This window comes from Neovison vison, chromosome 11 (assembly GCF_020171115.1).
Source record: "Neovison vison isolate M4711 chromosome 11, ASM_NN_V1, whole genome shotgun sequence".
NCBI classification, from domain to species: Eukaryota; Metazoa; Chordata; class Mammalia; order Carnivora; family Mustelidae; genus Neogale; species Neogale vison.
The window spans coordinates 189398462-189406941 of NC_058101.1; the positions used below are offsets into that span (position 1 = coordinate 189398462).

General features: G+C 38.4%; 1 pseudogene; it reads left to right on the forward strand.

Moving 5' to 3' along the window:
* The first annotated feature begins 2337 nt into the window (after positions 1-2337).
* Positions 2338-6925, forward strand: LOC122890394 (annotated as a pseudogene).
* Positions 6926-8480: the final 1555 nt, after the last annotated feature.

Consider the following 8480-nt stretch of genomic DNA (forward strand, 5'->3'; position numbering starts at 1 on the left):
TTTTAAAAATTCTCCCTTAATTTCCTGGTGGACCTATTCATTCTTTAGTAGGATGCTCTTTAGCCTCCATGTATTTAAGTTCTTTCCAACTTTCCTCTTGTGGTTGAATTCTAGTTTCAAAGCATTGTGGTCTGAAATTATGCAGGGAATGATCCCAATCTTTTAGAACTGGTTCAGACCTGATTTGTGACTCTGGATGTGATCCAATTCTGGAGAATTTTCCATGTGCACTAGAGAAGAGTGTGTACTCTGTTGCTTTGGGATAGAGTGTTCTGAATATATCTTTGATGTCCATCTGGTCCAGTGTGTCATTTAAAGCCTTTATTTCCTTGCTGATCTTTTGCTTATATGATCTGTCCATTGTAGTGAAGGCAAGTTAAATTCCCCTACTATTATTGTATTATTGTCAATGTGTTTCTTTGATTTTGTTATTAATTGGTTTATATAATTGGCTGCTCCCATGTTGGGGCATAAATATTTAAATTTCTTAGGTATTCTTGTTGGACAGACCCTTTAAGTATGATACAGGTCCTTCCTCATCTCTTTTTATAGCCTTTGGTTTAGTATCTAATTTATCTGATATAAGATGCCACTCCAGCTTTCTTTTGATGTACATTAGTATGGTAATTGGTTTTTCACACCATCACTTTAAATCTGGAGGAGTCTTTGAGTCCAAAATGAGTCTCTAACAGATAGCACATCAATGGGTCTTGTTCATTTATTTATTTATTTTTAATCAAAATATAATATATTATTAGCCCCAGGGGTGCAGGTCTGTGAATCCCCAGATTTACACACTTCATAGCACTCACCATAGCATAAACCTTCCCTAATGTCCATAAGCCCCCCGCCCTCTCCTGGGTCTTGTTTATTTTTTTAACCCATTCTGATACCCTGTGTCGTTTGATTGGGTCATTTAGCCCATTTATTTTCAGAGTAACTATTGAAAGGTATGAATTTAGTGCCTTTGTATTGCCTGTAAGGTGACTGTTATTGTATATTGTCTCTGTTCCTTTCTGGTCTGGTCCAGTAGTTGTTTATCTCTCTTTTTCTCAACTTCTTTATTCTTCATTATTTGGTCTTCTATATCACTAATTCTCTCTTCTGCCTTATTTACCCTGGTAGTTAGAGCCTTTATTTTTGATTGCACCTCATTAATAGACTTTTTGATTTTGACTTAGTTACATTTAAATTCTTTTATTTCTCCAGAAGGGATTCTGGAGTATCTTCTATGCTTTTTTCAAACCCAGCTAGTATCTTTATAATTGTCATTCTGAACTCTAGCTCCAACAACCTACTAATGTCTATATTGATTAGGTCACTGGCTGTTGGTACTGCCTCTTTTTTTTTTTTTTTTTTTGAGGTGAGTTTTTCTGTCTTGTCATTTTTATCCAGAGAAGCATAGATGAATGAGGGAATAAAATGCTTAAAGGGTAACAATGACCCCAGAAAAATATGCACTATGTAAATCAGAAGAGACCCAAAATAGAGGAGAAGAAAGGAATTGGTAAGATGAGAAGTTGATTGAATAAAGAAAGAAAAAAAAAAGGAGAAAATGTGAGCAGGTAGAAGACTTGAACAAAGCCATACAATAGATTTAGAATATATTTTTGTCAGTTAGATGAAACTGTATCCCAAAATTTTAAAGTAAGAAACACTTATATGAATACAATAAATAAGGTTAAATATAATGCAGGGATAGACTATGACTGTAAAAATGAAAATTAGAAAAGATTTTTAAAAATAAATTGGTAAGATGTTGGATAAAATAGGAAAGAAGAAAAATTTAAAAATGGAAAAAGAAAAAAAATAAAGAAAATTTAAAAAGTAAACTTTGAACAACTGAAGAATCATGGGAAAAAAGCCATGAATTCTATGTTCTGTATTCCCCTATCACTGGAGTTCAGTTCTCATTGATGAGTAAACTTGGTCTTTGGGGATATTCTTGCTGTTCTTCTTGGGGAGGGGCCTGTTGCAGTGATTTTTTTTTTTAAAGATCGTATTTATTTATTTGACAGGCAGAGATTACAAGTAGGCAGAGAGGCAGGTAGAGAGAGAGGAGGAAGCAGGCTTCCCACGGAGCAGAGAGCCCGACGTGGGGCTCCATCCTAGGGTACCCTGGGAGCATGACCTGAGCCGAAGGCAGAGGCTTTAACCCACTGAGCCACCCAGGCGCCCTGTTGCAGTGATTCTTAAACGTCTTTGCCTGAGGTGGAATTCCATCACCCTTGCCAGCGGCCAGGCTAAGCAATCTGCTAAGTAATCCGCTTGGGTTAGCTCTCAGGAGCTTTTGGTCCCTGAACACTTTCCGTAGAGTTCTGGAGGACAGGAATGAAAATGGCGGCCTCCTGGTCTCCGGCCTGTGGGAACCCAGAGCTCAGGGCTCCTCTCAGTGCGCTCTCGGAGACAAGCGGTCAATCATTTCGGTCTCCCTGGTCTCTGGCTGCGCTCTGAGCTCACCAGGCCTGTGACCCAGTGTTTCTGCCTCTGGTGCTCGGCCCTGTTTGGAGTCTCCAAACCCAGCAGATTCCTGTGGCTGGATCCTGCACTGTTTCTTCCAGGGGAGGAAGGTGAGTCTCCTGGATCTGCTGCTTTTTGGGTCTGTGCCCAAGATGTAGTGGCCCAGCTGTGCCTCCGATCAAGGCTTATGGTAACCCCGAGCTGAGAGCTTACCACCTGGCTCTGTCTTTGCAGCTGGTTTCCCCACTCTGATAGTTGGGAGCTCTGCTGCACTCAGGCCCCCCCAGGTCTTCCCATTACCCCAAGGGTCTTGAGACCACACAATTCCTGGGACAGGTGAAATTTTGATCTCCTATTTCTCCTCCATCTTGGTCCTCTCCCCAAGCATGTTTTTTTTTAATGCTGTTCTTAACTTTCTAGAAAGATATTATGTGTGTATTATTTGGGGCCTGATGTCTCTGATTTAATATTATTTTGCTAAGACCCTTGACATACTTTAAAATGCAACTTCCTTTTGCATTTTTAATGATTTTTCTTTTGGTTTTGATCAACTTGATAATGACTCTATAGTATTTAAATTAAATGAATTAATTTGCCCAGTTCACTTATATTTTATTTTTTACTGTCCATTTATTTATTTGAATTTTTAGAATTTAAATGTAATTAATATATAATGTATAATTAGTTTCAGAGGTAAAGGTCTGTGATTCATCAGTCTTATATAATACCCAATACTAATTACATCATGTGTCCTCCTTAATGTCCATCACTCAGTTACCCCATCTCCGACCCCTTCCCCCCACAACCCTCAGGTTTTTTTCCTAGGATTAAAAGGATTTTATGGTTTGCCTCCCACTCTTATTTCATCTTGTTTTATTGTTTTCTCTCCTCTATGATCTTCTGTTCTGTTTCTTGAATTCCACATGAGTTAGATCATACGATAATTGTCTTTCTCTGATTAACTTATTCCGCTTAGCATAATACTCTCTAGTTCTATCCACGTCATTGCAAATGGCTAGATTTTATTGTTTTTGATGGCTGAGTAGTATTCCTTTGTACATATATACCATATCTTCTTTATGATTATGAAACTGAGCGCTACTACTACACTAATGAAGCACCTTCACATCTTCTTTATCCATTCTTCTGTTGATGGATATCTAGGCTCTTTCCATAGTTTGGCTATTATGGACATTGCTACTATAAATATTGGGTTACATGTGCCCCTTCAGATCACTACATTTGTATCTTTAGGCTAAGTACCCAGTAGTGCGATTGCTGGGTCATAGGGTAGCTCTATTTTTAACTTTTTGAGGAACCTCCATACTGTTTTCCAGAGTGGCTGCACCAGGTTGCATTCCCACCAACAGTGTAGGAGGGTTCCCCTTTCTCCACATCCTCTCCAGCATCTGTCATTTCCTGACTTGTTAATTTTAGCCATTCTGACTGGGTATCTCATTGTAGTTTTGATTTGTATTTCCCTGATGCTGAGTGATGTTGAGCTTTTTTCATATGTCTCTTGGCTGTTTGTATGTCTTCTTTGGAGAAATGTATGTTCATGTCTTCTGCCCATTTCTTGATTGGATTATTTGTTCTTTGAGTATTGAGTTTGATAAATTTTTTTAAATAGATTTTGGATACTAGCCCTTTGTCTGATAAGACATTTTAATTTGCCCAGTTTAGCTTTCTGTCACTGGAACAAATTCATGAGAAACCTGGGCCCAAACTTATTTTCACTTGCCATAGCCATGAAATAGTTAAATCTGTTAAATTCAACCTTAACTTAATTGAAATGTCTTTGCAACCACCCAATATATATCAGTTATAAAATATGAACATAGCTTTTTTGGCTATGCATGGTAGGACATTTCCTCAGATGCACCATAGTGAGACAATTTCAGCAAAATATCATAAATTTCATGAATTTGTAGTTATCAACCCCCTAATCAGAATATTCATTAAATATGTGCTAAAGTAGTAAATATTGGGTGTGCCAGTTATAGATGCATATAAAGATGATAACTCTGGGTGATGCTTAATCTCTCAGATCAAGCAAAGCTGAGTACAGGAATTTTGTCATATTTGATTATTCGGACTTTTTTTTTTAATACCACTCTAGGAGAAGGGTCTTGAACTAGATAGATGTTTTTTAGTTATTCTCCATCTCTAGGAAAAATATAGGACCTGATTAAGCAGAAAAAAATGCAGTTGCCTCAGTTCACAAGAAAGTATACAATTTGACATGCATTTTTCCAACATTAAATCACATTATGAGGATATTGTTCCAGACATTTGTATCTTTCTTGGACCATGGCTTTCCTTGCTACCTCACAATTTTCCAGATTTAGGGAGACTATATTATGCCAGTTTGTATGGGCCTTCCAGTTTTAATAATGAAAGTCCTACATCCCAGTAGTGGCCATGCCTGTAAATGTTTTGTAAGGCACTTAGAACCATGTATAGTTAGGTCATGTCATGTATCAGTAATACACTCTCTTCTAGTTATGAATTTCAGATATACTGGATTCTCATTTACATTTTAATATAACATTTGTACTATTTCAAATTTATATTTTGTAGTATGTACAAAACCCCTATAATATAAATATTTAAAACCCATCTTTTTTAACTAATTTGAATTATAGAATATTTATAAAGTCATTTTACTTCTCTTAAGTGTATATAGTAATTTGAATTAGAAAGACTTTCTCATTATGCTTTAATGAAGAAATGAGAATGATTTGTAGCTAGGATTTCTGTTGTTTGTATGCATTGCTTGAAAATAATTTGTTTTAGTAATACTGAGCTTGAAAGAGCTTCCTGTTTTAATTTTCTTTTTCTAAAGGGGCTTAGAAAAACTTACTCTCTTTGAGAGGAAATAGAGGGTCATACTTTCAAGCATGTCTTCTGTAATCAAAAGTTGTGAGTACAAAGCCTGGTTCTTCCACATACTAACGATGTGATCTTGGGCAAGTTGCTTAAGCTCATGAAAACATAGTTTCTTGATCTTAGCATGATATGATAATTAGTACCATTTAGGCTCTCTCCCCTCTACTCTCTGGCAACGGCTCTTTCTCCTCCCCTCTGGGGTTGCACCAGAGTCCTGCCCTGGGGCTGCTCCCTGCCTTCCTGCTGTTCCTCTCCTTTGTTGGCACTACACTCTGCCACACCTGCCATATGCACCTTCTCTGAGCTGCTGGGTCCCTGGTCCTCCAGGTGGGCCACCTTGTTTCCCAGCATGGCATCAACTGCTCAGTTATGGGACCACCAGAAAAAAATGCAGTTGAGAAGCTGGATACAGCATATGATGATTTAGGCAATACTGACCATTTCAACATCATTTACAGTCAAGGCTTTGAGATTGTGCTGAATGACTATAAGTCATTTGCCTTTTCTAAGTGTAAAGAAGAGGACAGACGGCAAGGGAGCCAGTTATGGCCACACAACCATGGCTGGATGGGTGCATGATGAGCTCGGCAGGAACTGGACTCGTTTCCCTGAAACTGAGGTGGCAATGACCTCTCAGAAGGCGAACGTGAGCACTGCACATCTGGAGAGTCTCCAGGAAAACTATTTTAATTGGCTTTACAAATACAGCCATGACTTTGTGAAAGTGATCAGTGCCATTCAGAAGTCTTAGAATACAACCACCTATGTGGATTATGAGACTCTTGACCTGACAGAGATGATTAGGAGAGGTGGTGGCCGTAGCCAGGCAATCCTAAGGCCCAGACCCACAGCACTGACTGCTGACATACATGAAACGATTTTACATTTGCCGGCATCTAGGGCCTGGAGAAATGTTCATGGTCCCAATTTTGTTACTTCTGTTCAAAACCAACCATTATGTGGAAGTTGCTATGTGTTTGCTTCTAGGGGTATGCTGGAAGCAAGAAACCATATACTAACCAACAATACTCAGACCCCACTTGTGAGTCTTCAGGAGGTTGTCTCTTAGAGCCAGTACACTCAAGGCTGTGAAGGTGACGTCCCATACTTCATTTGTAGGAAAATAACAAGATTTGGGGCTGGTGGAAGAGGTGTGCTTTCCCTACATAGGCACTGATTCTCTATGCAAACTGAAGGAAGACTGCTTCCGTTACTACTTCTCTGGGTACCACTATTTGGGAATCTTCTCTGGCGGCGTAATGAAGCCATGAGGAAGCTTGAGCTTGTCCCTCATGGGCCTGTGGCAGTTGCTTTTGAAGTCTACAATGACTTCTCCACTACCACAAGGGGATCTACTACCACACTGGTTTCAAAGACTCCTTCAATGCCTTTAAGCTGATTAATCATGCAGTTTGGCTGGTGGACTCTGGCACCGTCTCAGCCTCTGGGATGGATTACTGGATTATTAGAATCAGCTGAGGTACTAGCTGGGGTGAAGATAGTTACTTCTGGATCCACAGAGGAACCAATGAGTGTACAATTGAAAGTAATGGTGGCCACACCAATTCCTAAATGATAGGGTATATGTTCCAGCCTTTCATACTGCCCTCTATCAGTCATGAACGGGGGATTGATTTATTCACAGACTGAATACTTTTATAGCAACAATTTAAAAATATTGCACATAGATTCCCATGAAACTTTTGGTCTTTATTAAAATGAAAACCGCCTTTGATTTGAATATACCTTTTTTACTGACCACTGGCCCATTTTATAGCTATGCAGTAACAAAATGCAGGATCTTGTTAGTCATCTGTAACTCAAACATGCTGTATTTTTAAAAGTTCCGTGTGAGAACACAGAGTTTTTAAATTATAAAAATCACAAAAATGTCAATGATTATTAAATTTTTAAAAAATTTTTAAGGAAAAATAATGAGTACCATTTAAATTGTTATGAAGAGTAAATAATGTAAGGTGGTCATGATACTTTGAAGTTTTCAAGATTTTGGCTGTGAGTAGCTACGGGGTAATTTGAGCCCAGATTTGTGCCACAGCAAGATCTGCTCAATTTATTTATTTATTTTTTCTGTGATGGGAAACAGGATTTTAAAAAAGATTTCAAAATTAAAGATTTTAATTTTTGGTGTGTGTGTGTGTGTGTGAGTTTATCCGATGGCCACATCAATGGGGGACTCCAAAACATATTTGATAAAGGAATTCTAGTATCTCTGGCCAAGTTCCCTTGAAAAAACTTATATATATATATCTATATATATATATATTTGAAAGAGAGAGAGAAAAAGAGCGCTCATGTGTGCCAGGGAAATGGGGAGGGACATAGGAAGAGCATCTCAAGCAGACTCCCTGCTGAGCATGAGCCTCACCTGGGGCTTGACCTCAGGACCCTGAGATCATGACCTGAGCCAAAATCAAGAGTAGGAGACCTTACTGACTGAGACGCCCAGGTGCACTCAAGTGCCCTTTTAACTGAAAGCGCCGGAAGAAATGGGACATGTCACCTGAGGGTAGATTATTTCTTCTTTTAACCCATTGTCCTCAGTCAAATTTTTCTCAGGAGATGGGGCCGGAGGCAGTACATTGACTATATTTGCTCATGTTCACTCTTATTATGGATATGTTTTACTAAAGTAAATGTTGGGTTTTTAATTGGTTTCAGAATGATTTAATCAGTGTTTATGCTCTGGTCATAAAGAACACTCTGTGATAGGCTTGCCATCTGTTCAAGATAAAAATGAAATCCCCTTTAAAGAAGTGGGCAGTTGATAGGAAGATTTTAATGAATGTTTAATGTTATTGTATCTATGTGAGGGGCTTATCGTGACAGTAACATAAATGTATAAGCCTAAGGGCTCAATCTTAGTGTTTCAGCTCCTATTAAGTCTCTGTTGGAGAATTATTTTGAATCTTTGAAGTTGTGTACTGAAGTGATATAGGGTAGATTTAGTGCAGTAAAACGTTTGCTCTAGTCAAGTTCTGTTTAGAATCTCTGCTCATTCCTGCCTGGTCACTGCCTTATAATAGAACGAGTCTATTCATTCCAGTGTGGTTTTCTCCTTCAAGAACCAATCTTTCTTTACACTTTATGGATTTTAGGAAATACTTTAATCT